We start from the raw sequence: 22,728 nt of genomic DNA on the forward strand, positions 1-22,728 counted from the left end.
TTTGGGTAGTATACACATTTTAGCATATTTGTTCTTCTAATCCATGAATGCATGGAATGTCTTTCCATTTCTTTGTGTCATCTTCAATTTCTTTCATTAGTGTTTTATAGTTTTCAGAGTACAGGTCTTTCACCTCTTTGGTTAGGTTTATTCCTAGGCATCTTAATGTTTTTGGTGCTCTTGTAAATGGGATTGATTCCTTATTTTCTCTTTCTGCTGCTTCATTATTGGTGTGTGGATATGCAGCAGATTTCTGTATGTTGATTTTGGATCCTGCAAATTTACTGTATTTGTTTATCAGTTCTAATATTTTTTTGGTGCTGTCTTTTGAGTTTTCCATATATATCATGTCACCTGCAAATAGTGAAAGTTTGACTTCTTCCTTGCCAATTGCAATATCCTTTATTTCTTTTTATTTTCTGATTGCTATGGCTAGGACTTTCAGTACTTGTTGAATAAAAGTGGTGACAGAGCACATCCCTGTCTTGTTCCTGACTATAGAGGAAAAGCTTTTAATTTTCCTCCATTGAGGATAATATTAACTGTGGATTTTCATATATGGCCTTTATTATATTGACTTATGTATCCTCTAAACCTACTTTGTTGAGAGTTTTTTTTTTTTTACCATGAATGGATGTTGTACTTTGTCAGATACTTTTTTGGAGTTAGTGATTTTTAAAATTATTATTATTTTTTAGCAAGGCTAGAGAAGACCTGCTGAAAACTCAAAAAGAACGTGATTTTCATCGAATGCACCACAAGCGAATAGTCCAGGAAAAAAAACAAGTTAATTAATGACCTCAAAGGGTAAGCTGCTAATATTTGTGGGTATATTTATTAAGGAGTTATTTAATTACTGTTAAGTAACTTGGCCTCGTTAGAAGTTTCATGTAAAATAATCATTCAACATTTATTGGTATTTACTGTATGCCAGATACTATACTATGTGTTTGAAATACAGAGATGAATAAGTTAAGGTCCTTGCTGTAATGGTTCTCAGAGACTAATGGGATGTGTGATGGGGGAGGAGTTAAACTGAAATATTCTGCATTGTTGCTATGCCAACCAAGGGTAGTCACCTCAACCAGACTGGGTGTGAGAGGGTTTCAAGGACCTATTTCCAGAGGAATTCTGGAGTGTAGGTTAACAGAGTGAGGGAGCAGGGCGCTTTGGGCAGATGGTACATACCCTGCAAAGGCACCAAGTCATGAAAGAACATGGCATATTCACCATATTGTACCCATAGAGAACAAAGTATAAAACCTACTTGACAAGGGTGAGGTGGAGGGGGCATATACTGAATGACCTTGAATTTATGCTAAGGTTTTTAGAAATAGTATATATTCAGATTTTTCCCTCCTCTCTTCCTCTCTTCCTTCCAAAAATATTCCCTTTTGCATTTTTATACAGGTCTTTTTCAGAACTGTAGGTTGTATTTTGTTTTCAAAGTACATTCTTTAAATTTGGGAATTGTTCTATACTCAGGACCATATAGGGGTCTGTGGCTCCTACTGGTCATGTGGACATCCTTTAAAGGTAGCTAAGCTTTTTCTTGTCTAAAGATAAATAATTGTTGTGCCTTCATTAGGGTGAGCCACCCATTTACCCAGAGGAAAAGCAGAAAGGTATTTTAATTGTGTGTATGTGTATGTGTGTGTGTGTGTGAATGTGCATACACAGCCACATGTACGGTTAAGTGAGTTTGAATCACAGCACATTCTTTCATGGGAAAGATCTCAGGTTTGATTCTATTCTCACTTTCTGTGCTAATACAAACAGGTTTCAGTACTTAAGTACTTCAGTTACTTGGATATGTGACAGTCTAAGAGCATGTTTGTATCCAGTTGTGGCAGCTGAAATATGTTGTTCACTGTCACTGCCTGGATATTCTACTCTTCGGTAAATTGAATCTTTTTAATTGCTTTTTTTTTTCATTGAGTGTCTAGCCTATGTTCAAAAATAGATCATACTTGTTATATTTCCTAGTATGTTTAAAGGGAATACTATTATAATTCATTTCTTATAAAAATTCAGCAATGTCAGATTATACTTTTTGTAATCCTCAGATGCCCTGGTGAAGAAACTCACATTACACTGTAATATAACTACAACTTTTGTTTTCAGCTAGCCTTTATTCCCACATTTAATTATTAAGGATACTGTCTCCATTTAACCATTTGGATGAATCGATAATATGTGTTTTCTAAGTAAGTAAAACAAAAATTCAGTGATATCATCAGAGTCATTAATAAAAAAAAAAAACAACCAGCAACTAAACATGCATAATAAATCAGCTATAAGGAAGAATTTTTTTGTAATTTTTTTAATATTTATTTTTTTTTGAGACAGAGAAAGACAGACCATGGATGGGGGAGGGTCAGAGAGAGGGAGACGCAGAATTGAAGCAGGCTCCAGGCTCTGAGCTGCCAGCACAGAGCCTGACGCAGTGCTCGAGCTCATGGACTCTGAGATCATGACCTGAGCCGAAGTCGGATGCTTAACTGACTGAGCCACCCAGGCGCCCCAAGGAAGAATGTTTTTGTGTTTGTTTTTGTTTTTTAACGTTTATTTATTTTTGAGACAGGGAGAGACAGAGCATGAACGGGGAAGGGTCAGAGAGAGAGGAAGACACAGAATCTGAAACAGGCTCCAGGCTCTGAGCTGCCAGCATAGAGCCCGACATGGGGCTCGAGCTCACGGACTCTGAGATCATGACCTGAGCCGAAGTCCGACGCTTAACTGACCGAGGCACCCAGGAAGAATGTTTTTTGATGCCAGGCTAAATTACAGTCTAACTTCTCTATGTTAATATTTTACCTAAATATTTCAGTTATATATCTATGTTTTTTCTCATTGTAAACTACAAAAGGTCACTCTTAATTTTTTTCTGTAAATTGTTTAAGTCGATAATTAGTTGATTTTACTATCAGCTTTACAGTAGTTCTCATTTAATATGAGTGTCTTATTATGAATTTATTCATTTTTAGAATTATTAATATCAAAGTTAGAAGTTAAATTTTTTTGATATTTATTTTTGAGAGAGAGAGACAGAGCATGAGCGGGGGAGGGGCAGAGAGTGAGGGAGACACAGAATCCAAAGTAGAAAGCAGGCTTCATGCTCTGAGCTGTCAGCACAGAGCCCGACGTGGGACTTGAACCCATAAACAGTGAGATCATGACCTTAGCTGAACTCAGACACTTAACCGACTGAGCCACCTAGCGGTCCCTCAAAGTTAGAGCATAGAAGCAGATGAATTATGAGGTACTTATGGAATTTACAAAACAGACATACTCTTTCAGATTGACTAAACAGGTTTTTTTTTTTAATGTTGTTTCCTTGTTATATTCTACATAATGGTAATTCTTTGGGCAGAGGATTATCAAGTCATATCCCATGAATGAGTTAGGTACTAAAGTCAGTAAATACAAGAAAAACTGTACCATCAATAATAATAATCCTTCAATTTTCCACAAATTACAGCACACATTTTTGTGTATATAACTCTGTACCTGAATATGTGCTTATAAATATATATAACTTTAGGGAAGTGTGCAATATACAGCAAAGTATATATATATATATATATATATATATATATATATATGCTAAGCACATTAATGGAATGGGGTATAGGATTGTACATATTTGTTATATTTTTATTTTGTTACTCTCTCTTGCTTTGCTGAATATAGTTGAATTTTGATACACATTATATATATGTAACTTAACTCTAGTGCTTATGTTTTATTGCTGCTGGCAATGAAATATAATCATAAATTATGTTAAGAGAAACATGACTTACAAGTCAATGACTTTTATAAATAATTTCATCAAAATGTACAAAACAAGGATTACTCTTTTATTTTTTAATAGAAAAACATTTAAAATTATTTTGGGGCTCTTATGCTTGGGGCCATGTTTGAATAGAACTGAACTAGTTCTCTAACTGGAAATAGATTAGCTCTTCAACTGCAATGAACTACAAAACTGAACAGAACTTTTGGCAGTTGTTTTTTCAGATGTTGGAAAATTGGCAGAGTAGGACTGTGATGCCTAAGAAAAGGGAACTATTCAAAGTGAGCAGCATGATCACCCCAGATTTTTGCACAGAAGTACTATTCAGACAATAGTGTTACAAAGTAGAGCGCGGGGTGCAGTAGTCTTTGATTAACTGATGAGGCAGTGATCTGAGAGCAGTGCTACTGAGGGGACTGGAATTTGCAGGATAGGATCACAAAAGGAGGGAGGTGCATGAAAGGAATTTAAGAAATATTTGTAGTAGTTCCCTTTAGTCTTTGACCAAATACTAAGTTATGGAAAAGTGAAAAAATGATGCCTCCAAAGAACAGCTCATGGGAAACTGAGCTAAATGGAGATTCCAGAGGTTATAGATGTAGAAATTCTGACCAGCTCAATGGAGGAACCTCACTGAAAATTCTGAGCATTCAGTTAAGACCCTTGATAAGACATGCCATAGGAGAAGAGTTATTCTAGCCTTGGAGAAGGAACTACTTTGACTTGCCCTAATAAAAGATTAAAAGTAAACTTTGGAAAGCTCAAACTGTCAACCATTAAATTAACTATCTGCCAGAACAAAACTCTTTTAAAGGAAGATAATAAAATTCAGATAAATGTATGTCCAACATACAAAAAAATATGTAACATATATAGAAGCAGGAAAATGTGTCCCATAGCCAGGAACAAATAGAAACAGACTCAGAAATGAAAGAACAGAATTAGTAGCACTTATGAAATGTTCAGAATTTTAAAGAAAATAATAAATATAATGAGTGAACAGTTGAGAAATTGCAGAAGTGAAATGAGAAATATAAACAAAGAACCAAATGGAAGTTCTCAAACTGAAAAATGTATTTTCAAAAAAATTTACTAAGGGAAAAAGCTGAAAAGAATTAACAGAGCCTCACAAGAAAAGGCTAAAAAAAGAAACCAAATTGTGCCTGTGAGGCAATTTCAGATTGTCTGTCACAAGTCAGAGGAAGACACTGGAGTGGCCTTCTCAACTCTGATAGCTTACTCCAACAATTTGGTAAATCAGTTAAAATTATTTATGCAGGGAATCTTGGATTAATCATGGGGTGGGTGCATAGACCAAATAAGCCCACTTTGAGCCAGACTTTAGCCATGACCCTACTTATTCTCTGGCCTCTGTAAATCCCCTTTGTAATATAGGGGCTGTGATGTCACTCTGGATTTCTGGATATTAATGACAACTCCTGAAAATATTTTTCCCAGTACTTAGTCACGCCTACAGGTTTTGTGGAAAGACTGAGGTTGTCATCACAGTTCATCATTGCTGTGGTGTTATGGAGCTCCTCCTCTACTGTCTGCCAGGAGAGGCAGCTCAGGCATTTTCATCTTTTTGAGTGTTAACCATTACTTTTTCCAACTTGCTAAGAGCCACCTCAGCAGTGACTTTACTGCAGCCATTGGAGTGCTTGTTTCAGTACTTGTAAAATCCACTGTTTCAAAAAGGTGAATTATTGTTTATCCATTCTTAAGTTAGTATCTCAAAATCCAATCTCTGGGGTGCTTTTTTGGTTCCTGTTAGTATATGCTGGTTAATTCTTATACTAGTTTGGATATATAGTCTCTTTTCTCCCTTACCAAACCATTAGCTTGGCAGTCAGGAGAGGAGGAAGTAGGGCCAACTCCAGGAGGGTATCTTTTACCTTGTGGGGAAGAGGCCTGTACAGCAGCTTGCAGCACATCTGAAGTGTCAGCTCTTTCTAGGGAAGGAGAACCACCCCTGCATGCCCACAGGGCCTAAGGAAAAGGGATACACAAACAACATCCTTACAGTCATCCTGAGAATTTGGGAAAAAGAGGTCATTTCAGCAAGATGTCATTTTATCTGGATGACATATTATGCATGACTGTGATATAAGAGTCTGATATATGAAGCAAAACCTGATAAAACATAAAGGAAAAATAGATATATCCACAGTTATAATTGGAGATTTTAACACTCCTCTTTTGGCAATCATTAGAAAAATAGGCACAATTTCTCTAAGTCTATAGAATAAGACATCAACTAATTGAGTGTAATTGATATTTCTTGAATTCTACTTTGGACTTTTTATGTGCACAAAATAGGTCATATGCTCAACCATAAAACAAGTCTTTATACATTTCACAGAACTGATGTCATACAAAATATGTTCTCTGACCACAATAAAATTAAATTAAAATCAATGACAAAAAGCTCTCTGGAATATTCCCAAATATCTGGAAATGAAGTAGCATAGTTCTAAGTAGTCCCTGAGTCAATGAAGGAAATGAAAAAATATTTCAATCTGATTGATTGAAAGGCAGCATATTAAAAATTGTGGGATGCAGCCAAAGCAGTTCTTAAAGTAAAATTGATAGTTTTAAATGCTTATATGAGCAAAGAAGAAAATTTTATATCAATAATCTAATCTTATACTTCGATGATAAAAAAAATAAAGAGAAAAAGAAATAAAAAGATCAGAAACCAATAAACTAGCAAAGGGACAAACATAAGAAAAAATCAACAAAATCTTATGTTGATTGTTTGAGAATATAATAAAAGTGATAAAATTTATAATAAAATTGACAAAACTAGATAGACTAATCACCAAATGTTGGCAATGAGGTAGAGTAACCAAGGCTGTCAAATATTGCTGTGGGAAATGTAAATTACAACTCAGCAATTCAACTCGTAGGTATTTTTCCTAAGAGAAATGAAGAGATAGAACCAAAAAATATCTCATATGATTTGTGTCAGTCTGCTCATAGCAACCTTATTCATTATAGCCCCAAGCTAAAAACAAATCAGTTCTTCATCAGTGAAATATTCAATAAACACATTGTAGAATATACATACAAAGGAATGTGACTCACAGTAAAAAGAAATGAATTAGTGATATATACAACAACATGGAAGAATCTAAAAAACATTGTGTTGAGTGAAAGAAGCCAGTTTCTGGTATCATGGAATGAATTTGGAGGGTTTCCTTCCTTTCCTGTTTTTTTGGAATAGTTTGAGAGAATAGGTTTTAATTTTTCTTTAAATGTTTGGTAGAATTCACCTGGGAAGCCATCTGGTCCTGGACTTTGGTTGTTGGTAGTTTTTTATTACTGACTCAGTTTCTTTACTGGCTATCTATCTGTTCAAGTTTTCTACTTCTTGTTTCAGTTTTGGTAGTTATATGTTTCCAGTAATTTATTTCCTCCAGGTTACCCAATTTGTTGGCATATAGTTTTTTAAAATCTCTTATAATTGGTTGTATTCCTATGATGTTGGTTGTTACATTCATATTGTATGATTCCAAATATATGAAGTTCTAGAATCTCCTGAGATGTTAGAAATGCTCTATATTTTGATAACATTGTGGACTCCCTGGGCATGCATATTTCTGAAAACTCTGAACTATAACATTTAAGATCTGTATATTTTACTCCAGGTAAATTACACTTCAATAATAAGTAAAAAATAGTATTTTGAAGGCATTTTCAGATTAAAAATATTATTAAAGGTATTTATATCATATTGAGTTGAACTATTTATCCTATGAGCTTTCAAAATATTTTATACTTAATTTTCTTAATATGAATTACTCAAACTTGTTTTCAGAACCATCCTTTAGTTTATTTTGATGTGAATGATACTTTCTGTTTAATCTTCCATTGTTTGCAGCCCTTGTCTTTTTGACAACTGTTTCTGAATTGATTAAGCAAACTGCAGATTTTTATCTCAACAAATAGCAGCAATCTTCTGAGTACATGCTTGGATATAGCAAAACTTCTGGTAGGAAATAGAAAAGTAGTTAACGCAAAAGAAATCTGACTTCCCTATTCCCACCATGTTTAAGGGCTGCATACCAAGTAATATTTCTGGCACTTCTTGGCTTGTGTTGACCTTTATATGGTTATTCATTTTTTATCCTACTGTAAAAGCAGAGAGAGAGAGAGAGAAAGGTTTAGATGTTAGATGGAAATCACTGATTTACTCAATTACCCTTTAAATGCCCTTTATTTTTCATAGGTTGAAGTTACATTATGCATCTTATGAACCAACTATAAGGGTGTTACATGAGAAGCACCACACTTTACTGAAGCAGAAAATGCTGACCTCTCTGGAAAGAGACAGAGCAGTTGGGCAGGTAAAGAAGCCATCAAAACTACCTCAAAATGATTTTAACCATTTAGTTTTCAATAATATAAGTAGGAATATTGGTTTCTGAGATAAATTTAAAAAGGTTTTCTTCAACAATTATGTTGTAAAAAAGATTCATTTGGCAATATTCATAAAAGTTATTTTGTTTGTTTTAAACCTATAAAGATTATTATTAAGCTAAACATTATTTTTTTTTAATTTAATGTTTATTTTTTTATTTTTGAGAGAGAGACAGAGAGAGACAGTATGAGTGGGGGAGGGGCAGAGAGAGAGGGAGACACAGAATCTGAAACAGGCTTCAGGTTCTAGGCTGTCAGCACAGAGCTTGACGTGGTACTCAAACTCAAGAACCGTGAGATCATGACCTGAGCCAAAGTTGAACGCTTAACCGACTGAGCCACCTAGGTGCCCCGAAACTTTACTGAATTAAAATAAATTTATAGGAGATTATTAAAGTATGGTTAGAGGAAGAAACTCAGCCAATGTAGTCAAACTTGGATTTAAATGCCAACTTTGACATTATGAATATGGACCTTAGATGCTTTCAACTCAGATTTCTTATATATAAAGTATAGCCACAATGATCTTCCTTTTAAAAATATTGTTGTTAAACTTATATGAGATAATGAATAAAAACTCCCTGGAATTTACCCCCAAGTGAATATGTGACACACCTGGTTACCGCCTCAATTTTTAGTGATTTCTACTATTGACATCCTTTTTCATTCTTCCTGGTGGGGTTTTTACATAGGCCTGGGACAGTGATAGGAATGTCTGGTATAGAATTCAAGAAAGATAAAACAAAATGTTTATGGGCCACTTAAAAAAATATGTAACAGTTCATTAGAAAATATAAAAGTGTAACTATGCTTAACATTCTTTTATTGTTTTCTGGAGATTTTCATTTTTGGCCAAACTTTCAGAAGCTACAATAGCTTGTATGATGGTTATATTATTCCTTGAATGATTTTATTGTTAAGACATGATTTAATCGAGTTGTATTTTTTCTGTTCTTGAATGTAATTCTTAGCTACTAAAATGCAAAACACTACTTGTGTCTCCATGCTTCTTTGTGCTTGAAATTTAATTTTGTATTCTTGAATGTCTGAATTGTATTATTGGTAATATTGCATAAAAGGAGTTTCATATAATTTACATTTTTATGGCATTATATGTAAAATCTTCAGAATTTTATCTCCTTGCTCCTTTACATTTAACCTTTCTCCTCAGCCTCCCGATAAAAGGCACAAGTCTACATCTTGGAGTACTTCAAGCTAGATTTGGTTGCTTCTACTTCTTATCCTGCCACAGGTTCAAATTAGATTTACTCATCTGACTCTCCTTATTCCCTCTTCTCATGTTTATCTCACTATTATCCTTCTCTGGGTGGGGGATCCATCAGTGATCTGGCCATATATTTCCAAGAGACCATGTATACTTTGACACCTCTGACAGACCATTCATACTGAATTTCATCATTCAAGGATACCAGGGCCTTCCAGACATCCATGCTGGCAAGTGCCTACACTGTTCTCTAGATTGTTAATTTCTACATCTGCAACCTGTCCAGCCCTGGATCTACACTTACGTGTAATTAGGGCTAAGTTATCCTCCTGAAGAGGCCAGCAATTCCCCTATCTTTAATATGAGATGAATTTGGGGGCACCTGGGTGGCTCATCTGACTCTTGATTTTGGCTCAGGTCATCATCTCATAGTCATGAGATCGAGCCCAGTGTCTGGCTCCATGCAGGAAAAACCCAAATTTTATAAAAAATAAATGTGAGATGAATTTCTGAGTTTAGATCAAAGGCCATTTTGAGGACATATTCAGGCCACTTATACTCTTTAAATTTCAGATTGTTTCTTACTGGTTTAGTTAGAAGAATTAAGGATTGGGAGTGGTAGGGATGAGTCCCATCTGTGCTGCACAGTAGCCATGTGAACATTTAGGTTATTTTACTTCTATATCTTACCTATTTTTCTTACCTATTAAACAGAGATCAAATTACTTGCCTTATGTTTGATATGTATCTAAAGTGAAAACTTGTTTAAAAAATTAAATCACTATCCCTAATGAGGCAGGGTTCAATTTTCTACAACACTGTTCATATTAGCCAAGAACTGTATTATCTGCAAGCTACTTTATTTTGTCTCTGAACCCCTACTCCTACTATAGACAAAGAAAAAAGAACCTGCTATTAAAGACTATCCAGATCTTTCTGGGTTAAAATAGTCTCTTTGGATTTACCACACAGTATCTGAATGGTATATTAATTGTTCAGCTGAAACTTATCAGTGTTAATTTTTTTTGTCTTCAAATCACATCTCCTCATTCTTCGCAAGATGGCTCCTACAACAAGGGACATTATGTATCCATATGACGTGAAGACTACATGCTTGGCCTTCACTTGCTAGTGTTGTGTTACTGGTTTTGGTCATACTGCTGGTGTTGAGGTGCATGGTTCTATGTGGTTCTTTAAAGTGTGAACCTAACATACCCTGCTAAATCCATGACCTCTGCCATAGCATCTGTGAGAACCTTAACATCTATAGCCTCATTGTCATGACTCTCATCTTTTTTCTGGTTACATGCTTCAAATGGCAACATTTTCATGTATCTCACTGAGACAAGTTGAGACTTCTGATTTCCCTATTCTGCTAATTCAAACTGTGGGCAATCTGGAAACCACTTAAGGTCCACGTACATAGACATACCATCTTCAATCAACTTTCACACACTACCTGAAGAATATTATGTTTCTACATCACCATTCAAAATATGAAGGTCTTTTTAAGGGACTGTCAATTTTCCTAGATTATTCTCTGAGAAGCAAGGAGCAAATTTAGTCTGTAATTGGAGTATCTTTTAATTATCTGGCTTTCAGTGTCCTTTTCTTCCAATTAGCCACACTTGGATTTGTAGCTTGAGAGGTGAAATAGGTCACTCATATGTGAATTCTTACTTCTCCCTCTCAGGCATAGATACTTTTATACTTCCTTGTTCTATTGGATGAGCAAGGATTGGGAGTGGTAGGGATGAATCCTGTCCTCTTCTACTTTATTGGTTACTCTGTATCCTCATTTGTCCTAAGCAGTCCAATCTATACCTGTTATCATAAGGTATCATTAATATTCAGATTTTTTTCAAGATCCAAAATGGGACGTGATTGATAGAGCCTATGCAGTATTGTTAGTATCCTAGTTATAAAAAAGGATGAATAAATATTTGCTATCTATAGAGAAAGATGGACACACAATTTATGAATGCAAGGTGCTGAGTCACCAAAATGACTGTCAGATATTTCTTACACCAGTCTAGTCCTAGGATCAATGAACACATTCTCCAAATTAGAACAGACAATATAGTCTCAGTTTTATCATCTTTCTCCTTGGAGAATGATCCAAGGTTACTATTTAATGAGCTGAGCCTTTTTGGGAATGTTTCCTCAAGAAAATGATTTATTATCCACAAGTCTTTGTTTTTGTTTTTGTTTTTTTTCCTGTTGGAATATTCCTATCAGGTATACCTTGGGGTATAGAGCCTTGGATTAACCTTTTTAAAAAAATTTTTTTTAATGTTTATTTATTTTTGAGAGACAGAGACATGGCTTGAGTGGGGGAGGGGCAGAGAGAGAGAGAGAGGGAGACACAGAATCTGAAGCAGGCTCCAGGCTCTGAACTGTCAGCACAGAGCCCGATGCTGGACTCGGACTCACGAGCTGTGAGATCACAACCTGAGCCGAAGTCGGACGCTCAGCTGACTGTGCCACCCAGGCATCCCAATTGGATTAACCTTTTATCTTGAATCTATTAGTGTCTCATGAGGTTGTAGAATGAATTTATTAAAAATATTTGAAAATAAACATATATTAAAATGTATACAAAGTTCCTCTATGATCTAACATGGAAGATGCATCAACTTTTATGCTTACTTTTTGGTTATGTCTTTATTTTCAGTGTCTGCTTTATTTCAGTGATGCTCTGAGAAGTCACTTCTAACCAAAACTTAGGATGTGAGCTTAGAGCAGTAAGAAGTATGTTACAATTTTTATCTGGATTCCTAATCATCACTTTCTTAAAAACCTTATCTTAGTGAACATTTAGCTCACTATCTTTCTCTTTAAACATATAGAGCTCTGTAATACTTTGCAAGAAGGATTAGAATTTAGAATTTTTTAATGATATTCAGTTTGTATATAAAAGAGTAAAAGTATACTGTGAGATGACAAAAATCTAATAAATATGTGTTCTCAAATTCTTCAGGTTATAATATAGCAACTGTTTTAAATTTATTGTAATCTTATGGAAAAACTTCTAATTTAATTGTTTTGTTTTATAAAATTACCTGAAAATGTTCAAAATTCTGAATTACAGTCCCATGATTGAAAATATATAAAATATAATTTGTTAGTATATATGTAAAATAAGTTGCATTTTATCTTTTTTTGGTTCATAGGGCTGTAATATAATATATAACATATTATTATTTATATTTATTATAATATAACAATATAAATATATTATAAATAACATTTAATAGAGTAAAAGTAAATGTATTAATATTTATGTTTACTATAATATTAATGTAATATAATATAATATCAGGAGATACTATATAAAATAAATGTATATGTTTTTAGGTCTGCTTGCTGAGAGGATCTAGAAGTAATGAGACTCCAATAGCAAATGAGTATACCCAGTGCATTGATATCTATTTCTTTTTAAAAAATGTTTTAATGTTTATTTACTTTTGAGAGAGAGAGAGAGCGCATGTGTGCATGAGGTGGGGAGGGACAGACACACACACACACACACACACACACACACACACACACAGATTCTGAAGTGGGCTCCAGGCTCTGAGCTGTCAGCACAGAGCCTGACGTGGGGCCCAAACTTATGAACCATGAGATCGTGACCAGAGCTGACGTTGGACACTTAATGGACTGAACCATCCAGGCACCCCTAAATATCTGTTTTGATACCATCCTCCAACAGATGGAAGTAGGGCTGGGCAGGGAAAATACGAAATGCACCTGGAACATTTGGCCCATGTTGTTGAGCTAGAATGTTAGGAAATGATCAGAAGGTGAAGAAAGGAAAAGAAAAGAAAAGAAAAGAAAAGAAAAGAAAAGAAAAGAAACAAGGAAAAAAAGAAAAGAAAGAGAGAGGGAGGGAGGGAAAGAAAGAAGGAAAAAAGAGAGAAAGAAAGAAGAGAGAGAAAGAAAATACTTAACATAACAATGGGGTATGTCAAGGGACAAAGAAGCTGTTACTGTTGTGGGCACCTCTGGAAGTAAATGGACCAAGAACCAAATTTGGTTTGGATGTTGAAACTGATTGTGCTATACACACAGCACACACAGAGGGTATGAAAACTTTTATTACTTACATAATTGAGCTCTCTAGGGAAAGCAGCATATGCCTTACCATGCAGGTCTGAAATGTCTTCAGAGAGTAAAAGGAAGGAGACTGGCTTAGGGTTTTTGTTGTGGTTAGGGTTTGGAAATAGGATGAGGGTCCTTATGTGGGATAATGGGATTATATGGTTTGAATCTCCCATCAGTGCCAAAGGAGGAAGCATCCAGGCTTTGATATCAGTTTTCTAAGATGTAGGGCACTAAGGGAAGTAGGAAGTAAGGATTAAAAACTGTTGGCAGTCAAACATCAACAAATGGAGTCATAGTCATTACATGAATCATCCTGAAAGATCTCCCAACGGTCAAATTTTGAACAATTTGAGCAACAAAATAGATTATAACACAGAGTATAAAATAATTATCTGTGAGTTCATAGTAACATAAATAAATGGATGAGTATGTAAATGGAGAAGAAAAATATTTCTCTCAAAGAGGAATCCCAAATGACATATGTAAATAATCTTTTCCTCAAGGAGGTAGAGCTTAACACCTCATCTGTTGTTGCCTATACACAATGACTTGCTTCCACAAGTACAGTGGAAATGGAAGAAAAAGTAATTTTACAATGGAGAAACCTAGACAATACTATATCAGGAAGGTGATCAAGAATAACATCGTTAATCTTTAACCATGTTGCTAAATAATGAGCTAATAATGACACTTCTACTCTGCAGTCTTCCTCTTCAAAACCCATAACTCCTGTCTAACCATGAGAAAACATTAGACAACTCCAAAAGAATGGATATTCTCCAAAATATTACCTGATCAGTACTCCTCAAAATTGTCAAGATCATCAAAGTGAGGGAAAGTCTGAGAAACTGTACTAGTCCAGAGGAAGCAAATAAGACATGATGACTAAATGTAAAGTGTCCCGTATAAGCTCTTGGAATAGAAAACATGTATTTGAAAAACCATAATGAAATTAGAACACAATATGGAATTCTGTTAATAATAATGTATCAATATTGTCTCATTACTTGTGACAAACATACTATGGTAATGTATGATATTAATGGGAAATAGGGTGCAGGGTATATAAGAGCTCTCTATTACATTGCAACTTTTATGTAAATCTTATACTATTCCAAGTAAGTGTATTTAAAAACTTAATAATCCATTTGGCATTCAAGAATAGATACAATTTTTTTTTACTTTTTTATTTCTCCCAGGCATTTTATGAGCACTAATCTATAGATTATGATTATCTGCTGTTTTCTATTAAAGAAATATTATTACTCAGTAATAGTAGGAAAATATGTGTATCTGCATATAATTAAATAGATGGTATTTTGTGTTGATATAATCATATACAATGAGGGACAAGAAAGCTCTTTAAGGTTGAATTTTTAATTCAAGTCTGTTGTTCAGGAAATATAGGTAGATTATATGCCTCCAAATTAACAAATTTTCTTAATTATGAAACATGTTTAATAAAACAAGGAATGTCTGTGGGCGGAAAATGAGTTAAGAGTTTCAAGAAAAACAATAGTCTCTTCATATTTTACTTCTCAACTAATACTTACCTCATCTTTTATACACAAAAAGATGAATTAAGTTGTTGTGAAGCAATTTCAACAGAGAAGAAATTTCTCTCAAAGTAGAGTACTGAATAATTATCATTCAAAGTGTGGAATGAGTATTCTTGATTCAGGAAACTATGCTATGAAATAAATGTTTCAGTTGTTTATTTATAATGGATACCTAATAATTACCCACTGAATTGAATTTAAAATTATATTTTTCTTTTGTTATAATTCATGTTTAATTATTTAAATATATAGGAATTAATCCAAGAGAAATTAATATTTTTATATCTTTCAGGCAGTATTTAAACACTGTATTTTATTCAACTCTTTTTGAGTCATTTTGTGTATATACAAAGGTATAACCCCATATCTTTGGATTTCATTTTTTAGATTTCTGGGCTTCAAGCAACATTGAAGAATATGGAAATAGGGCATAATTACCATGCTTCTGAAATTAGAGGTAAAAATAAAATGTAATAAAACTAATTTAATATCAGTTGGTGATTTTTTAATCTTATCAGAGCTCAAAATTCTGGAGATAATTAAAAGTGAATAAATGATATGGTAACTATTTCACAAATTAAAATGTTAATGACAAGATCAAGAGGGAATATGGATATGGTACTGTATAACTAATTTCAGATAAAAATATGAGGAAACTATAATGGGAGGGCTTGTGTTTCTGACCATGATGCTGTAGCTGGTACCAGACTAACCTTCTTTTAATGAAAAAACTCTTCAACTAGACTATTTATAGGGCAGCTACTTTTAGCCTTTGGGAAACAGCACAAGTCACAGAAGGAGATAAGAAGTGATAGAAGAAAAATTTATAAGTTGAGATCCGCTATGACTATGGCTTTGTGCCTGGGGCAGTTTCCAAACCAAATTCCATGCAGGTAGAGGTCAAGAAGATCATGCCAGTCCTGAAGAACTGAAAAGGCAAAGATTATACATAGTTCACACTGTCCCAGGAAAGTGCACCAGATAAAAAGGGAGCTGCAATAAGCAGTGACCCAATTTATGAGGGACTTAGTACTGAGTTTTTTAGTTGGTAGCGGGTTATACATGTAAGAATACCCAAGACTTGACTGTGAGGAGATTTTAAAGGTCTAAGAGGGGAAAAAGGATTCTAGAAATCAAACAGGTATGGTGACATTGGAGTTCTGGTCATATCTGGATGAAGAGACCTCTTTACTCTTTAACTCCTTGTTAATACCATATTAATGTTTAACATAATCATATTAACGTATTAACCATATTAACATAACACTTGTACTGCTCTTTATTATAAAACCCCAAACAAAGCTTACATAGAATTTCTAAGGGAGATAGAGTTTGAGTTTGAATCTTGTAAGTTAGAGAGCCTTGGGGAAAATGTAGGGCTTTCCATGGATCCACGTTAACAAAGTAGAAAATTAAGCCTAGAATTTCAAGGTGATCATCAAAAAACTAAACTGCGTGCTAGAACAAAAATGAATACCCTTTAAAGGAAGGCAGTTGTCCTGAGCCTTGATAACCTGTCATCTATACTGCCCTGTATGTAATTTAAGTTTTCTATGTATATTATAGAGACAGGAAAAGGTGGCCCACAATCAAGATAAAAATCAGTAAGTGGAAACGTACACCAAGATGGCCCAGATGTTGAATTTGGCTGATAAAAATGCTAGAGCAACTATTTTGAATATTATCAAGGAATTAAAGAAAAATATGACATTAATAAGTGAAGAGATAGGAAATCTTAGCAGTTACATGGAAACCAAAAAAAAAATTAAATTCTAGTATTGAGAAATATGATAATTTAAATGGAAATTTTATAGTTCACAACAGATTGAAGATGACAGAAACGTCAGTGAATTTAAGAGACATCAGTTAAAACTTAGTCTGATGACTAGAGAAAAAAATTAAAGGGAAATACGCCTATTTAACAGATGTGAAATTGCAGTCCCAAAGGAGAAAAGAACACGAATGGGACATAAAAATATTTAAACAAAAGATGACCTAAATGTTTCTAAATTTGATAACATCAACTCCCCCAAAAGCAGCTAACTGTAAACCCAAAGAGAATCAATCCTGGATGCATCATATTCAAACTCTTGAAAATTTAAGTGAGACAATCTCTAAAGCAGCAAGAGAAAAAAATCATATTACATACAAGAGAACAGTAATGTAATAAAGGCTGATTTCTTGTCAGAGATATTAGAGGCTAGACACAAAGAAATGACAGTTTTCAAATGTGGAGAATTTTTAATTCAGAATTCTATGTCCAGTAAAATATCCTTAAAAAATAGGGTGAAAGAAAGGCATACGGACATTTTAATTTAAATGAAAGCTAAAAGATTTTGTTGCAAATCATTCTAAAGTGTGGGAAATACTAAAGGACTTTCCTTGGTCAGAAGAAAACTCAGATCTCTGGGATTGAATACCGAGATTTAGGAATGTTAAATTCTGGTTAAAATATATATTTTTTATTTTTAATTTCCTTAAAAGAAAAATGCCTTGTAAAAACAAAAATTATTGTACATACCTTATAAATGGTAATGCTAACATAAGAAAATAATTTTGGGAGTGGTGCAAATGTTCTATATCTCTATTTTGGTGGTGGTTATATGCTGGTTTATCTTTGTCAAAACTTACCCAATTCTATATTTAAAATGTGTTCATTTTATTATATGTAAATTGTACCTCAGTAAATTTGATTTTAAAAAATGATGGAAACTCTGAAATATAGAAAGACTGCAAAACAGTGAATTTTCTTAATAATATGTCATCCTATTATTTACAGATGACTATTCATTGTGTTCAATGGTTAAAGCTTAAGAGAAAGAAAGTCAGCATTCTCATATTTGAAATTTTTTTTCTTAGCCTTGATTCAGTAGTTCCTTTCAAATATTTTAAGTTAAAGAAATACTAGCTATGCTCAATGATTCCTAAAGATACTATGAACAAAGATGTTTATTGTAGTCATATCTATATTAAAAAAACAGTGTAAACAATCTTATTAACCACAGGTGAATATTTAAATATGGCTGATCATGCAACTAGAAAGTCTTTAAAAATGATGCATAAGAAAATGCTCACATCATAAAGTTAATAAAATGTTAAAAAAATAAGAACATTTATATAGTAAAAGGTCATAGCTATTAAATATATGCAAATAAAAATGATGCACACCAAAATATATACATAATTTGCATGATGTGATTTTTTTCTACATTTTTTCCTTATTGCATTTTTTTTTACAAAGGATATATATTTTTGTTAAGATAAAATTACTTGTTTCCAGGGTGTCTGGGTGGCTCAGTCAGTTAAGCATCTGACTTCAGCTCAGGTCATGTATGATGTCATGGTTTATGGATTTGAGACCCATGTGGGGCTCTGTGCTGACAACTCAGAGCCTGGAACCTGCTTCAGATTCTGTGTCTCCCTCTCTCTGCCCCTCCCTGCTTGTGCTCTGTCTCTTTCTCTTGCTCTCTCAAAAACAAATAAAACATTAAAAAAATTTAAAAAATTACTTGTTTCCATCTGTAAATAACTTTTAAGAATGCAGTCAGTTATAAATATGAAGGGATAGTGTCAGATTATCACAGCCTCAGGAACTTTAACTTCCCAAATGACTAAAATGTGTGAAGACCAATATATATAAGAAGGCTTAAAGGTTGAGGAATTTCGTGCAGAGTTGATAGTTGTAACAATTAATCTCTAATACTCCATTCTACTCTAACAGTTTGTGTTCTTTATCCTTGGCATCTCTATTAAAATAAACTCATGGTTTACTGATAACTTCTTTATGAAATTATATTCTGCTATTTAACCTAATTTATAAATGAACACGGTGCATGTTTTTCTAAGTTACTTTGAAGACCAAGTTTGTTTATATTTTGATACGTGATAAGTGGCTTTTGGTAAAAAAGGAATAAATTTCAACACAACATGATGAAATACTTTATTTTAATTGTATAATCCCAACTACCTGAATAAAGTTAATTCCTTATATTCTGTACTGAATAATTTTACACTGTTCATAAACATGCATTCTAGTTTTAGATATGGGGCTTTCAGTACCTTTCTCTAAGCTTCTGGTCTTAGCATTTGGCAGTGTCATGGCAGACTCTGTCACCTCTCTGATTGCCTGATCAACTTGTATTATGAAATAATACATGCAAATTGTTTAGACCAGTGGCTGTCATATAGTAGAAGATCAGTGAGGCATAAATACTAATTATTATTATTTTAAATTATTATCATGATCAGGATATCATTCTTGGGTATTGAAAAGGAAAATACAATAAAAGAGAACTGGAAGTGAAAAATTTTCCTTAATGTCAGTGAGCCATAATTGCTGCCTTCCCTCCTGTCCCTCCCCCATCCCTCCCCCAACCCCCCACTTACACTTCCCAGATGGGGCTCTAACTTTTAGCACCATCAGGGAGAACAGGCAGTGTGGATACTCAAGTGTTTTGAAGTTTTTTTAGTGGTTTCATGTAGAACTATGTTATTCAATATTTTGTTTTTAGGTTATTGTCCAAGTTGCTTTGGAGATTTTCTCCTTTGTCTGAAACTGGTACTGAGTAGAAAGAATTATATCAGGAAAGAATCTAAATGCCAGCTATGTGCTTCCTTGCCTTAAGAATTCTTTGAGAGCCTTGACTCATCCAGATATTTTTGTGTTCATCTTTTCTCTGTTATAAATCTAGTGTTATAATTTAGAACACTTAGTTATTTCTTTTAGTTATGAGTTAATGATTGTAACTGTATTAATTTATTTGCAGTCATTTTCCTGTTTAAAAATATAGGGAGAAATTATGTATATGTAAATATGCATATGTATATGGAAAGATGTATAAAAGAAAGAGACTTTCCCTGTCACTTTTATTTTTCCCCCAGGTGGTTTTTTTAGGACTGTTCTCTTTATGTCCAGGAGTGTTTGGAGACTAATGTTACAACTACATTGGAAAATTACCCAATTATTTTCCTTTCTGTTTTTTTTTCAGCTTGAGAAGCATGAAGAATAATATTTTGTTAATACAATATTCTTCTAAAAATCTGTTATTTATTACCCAATTCCACAAAGGATATTTTGTCATTGTTTACCATTCACTCTTTTGACCCTCTTCAACTTTATTCATATACACATGAAATCTCATGACAGGAATTTGGAAATAATGTAACTGGAGATTGGCTACTATGCTCTCTAACTGGCTTATCATGCCATTTAACTGACCTTGTAGTAATCACACCCTGAATTTTGGGGAAATGAATTTGACACTTGACTTAAAACATTTTGGTAATGGGGCACCTGGGTGGCTCAGTTGGTAAAGCATCTGACTTTGGCCTAGGTCATGATCTCATGGCTTGTGAGTTCAAGCCCCACGTTGGGCTCTGTGCTGACAGCTCAGAGCCTGGAGCCTACTTCTGATTCTGGGTCCCTCTCTCACTCTGCCCCTCCGCCACTTGTGCTCTAAGAATAAATGAAACATTAAAAAAAATTAAAAGAACACTTTGGTATTATTTCAATATTACTAGTACAATACTTTAAAAAACACATGTATCATTATGACTTTGGCTTTCATATTTTGATTAAAATTGTATTTATCATTCCAAGACAGTATAGATACTAAGAATAAATTGTGTTATCTTGTAGTTGTTGCTAACCGTGAAAAAGAAAATGCACTGGAAGGTCCTACTCAGAAAGGTCTTCGTGAAGCCAGGGAGAAAAACAAAAGTAACACAAAGATAAAAGATAATACAAAGGTATGGCTTTTTGTTGTTATTTCCATTAAATCATACTTAACTCTCAGATCTTCAGATCCATGAACTCATATGGTATCATTATTTTACTGGAAGAGGAATTTAGAGGTTATGTATATCAAGCCCCAAAGTTCTTAAATGTTACTAATATGTGAGGGACATATGCTTACTGATGGCAGAGACAACTCAGTGAATGCTGCCTCGCACCCCAATATAATCACAGGCATGTGCGCTTACCTAGCCAGTTTTCTGCTTACTCTGTCCAAAGAAATAACTCCCACATAGTCCCTTATTTCTTCCCTAATAGTATAACTTTAAACTTTACTTAGTCTTCTTTAAAAGTAGAATGTAAAGAATTATGCCCCATTTAGGAATCTCCTTAGATCTGGGTGCCTTTGCTTTGCAATTGGGCTGATAGTGAAAAACTTCTGTAATGATTGAAGAAAATGGCACTTGTCAGGATGAGCACTGGGTGTTATGGGTAAGTGGTAAATCACTAAATTCTATTCCTGAAACCATTAGTATGCTATATGTTCACTAACCTGTATTTAAATGAAAAAAAAAAATAAATGGAAAAAAGTATCTGATCAAAGAGATCAAAAATGAGGAAGAGAGAAAAGTACATAAAACCTGTAAGGAGTTTAATTTCTTGTCATGAAAATTGCATGAAATTCTAGCTGACGTAATGAATTTTCTTACAAAGTACATAATTGTTACCTTTGAGTTCTAAAATATATGACAACTTCCCATTGGGATGGACCTTCCCTTTTTGCCACCATAAAGCTTTCCCACTCCTCTACCTGCCTTTGAATCTCTGCCAAATGCAAGCAGTGGTGGTGGATGACTCTCTTGCTGTCGATAAGTAGTTATTCTTCTCATTTGGGTGACTTTTGTTTATCTCTACAGAGATTGTTAGGTCTGGGTTCATATAAAGCACCTGAATAAAGAAAAATAAATTAGGATTAAGGATTTTCAGTATGATGGTGGTGCTTGTCATCAGGAACATTTATGTCTTTTTTTTTCCTTTCATTTATTTTTTTAAATTTACATCCGAGTTAGTTAGCATATAGTGCAATAATGATTCCAGTACAATCCAGTGATTCATCCCCTACATATAACAGACACCCAGTGCTCATCCCAACAAGTGTCCTCCTTAATGCCCTTGCCTATTTAGCCCATCCCCAAACCCACAACCTCTCCTGCAACCCTCAGTTTGTTCTCTATATTTAGAGTCTCTTAGGTTTTGTCCCCTTTCCTGTTTTTATATTGTTTTCCTTACCTTATGTTCATCTCTTTTGTATCTTAAATTCCACATATGAGTGAAGTCATATGATATTTGCCTTTCTCTGACTAATTTTTCTTAGCATAATACACTCTAGTTCCATCCATGTAGTTGTAAATGGCAAGATTTAATTCTTTTTGATTGCCAAGTAATACTCCCTTGTATATATATGCACATCTTTATCCATTCATCTATCAGTGGACATTTGGCCTCTTCCATAATTTGACTATTGTCGAGAGTACTGCTATAAACATTGGGGTGCATATGCCCTTTCAAAACAGTGCACTTGTATCCTTTGGATAAATACTTAGTAGTGCAATTGCTGGGTCATAGGGTAGTTCTATTTTTAGTTTTTTGAGGAACCTCCATACTGTTTTCCAGAGTGACTGCACTTGTTTGCATTCCCACCCGCAGTGCAAAGGGTTCCTCTTTCTCCACATCCTCGCCAACATCTGTTGTTAATGTTAGTCATTCTGACAGGTGTGAGGTGGTATCTCATTGTGGTTTTGATTTGTATTTCCCTGATGATGAGTGATGTTGAGCATTTTTTCATGTGTCTGTTAGCATGTGGATGTCTTCTTTGGAGAAGTGT

General features: G+C 34.1%; 1 protein-coding gene across 2 annotated transcripts in view; it reads left to right on the forward strand.

Annotated features, from left to right (window-relative positions):
- Nucleotides 1-21,481, forward strand: part of LOC122481729 (sperm-associated antigen 16 protein-like) — a 61,636-nt gene extending 40,155 nt beyond the window's left edge. The window contains exons 5-8 of one of the 2 annotated variants that reach the window (XR_006296930.1): nt 699-807; nt 8,028-8,145; nt 15,497-15,566; nt 20,748-21,481. The gene's annotated coding sequence lies outside the window, so the exon portion shown is untranslated. The remainder of the gene's footprint in view (nt 1-698; nt 808-8,027; nt 8,146-15,496; nt 15,567-20,747) is intronic. The other variant, XR_006296929.1, reaches the window with a different exon arrangement.
- The last annotated feature ends 1,247 nt before the right edge of the window (nt 21,482-22,728 follow it).

Source organism: Prionailurus bengalensis, chromosome C1, assembly GCF_016509475.1.
Source record: "Prionailurus bengalensis isolate Pbe53 chromosome C1, Fcat_Pben_1.1_paternal_pri, whole genome shotgun sequence".
Classification (NCBI taxonomy): domain Eukaryota; kingdom Metazoa; phylum Chordata; class Mammalia; order Carnivora; family Felidae; genus Prionailurus; species Prionailurus bengalensis.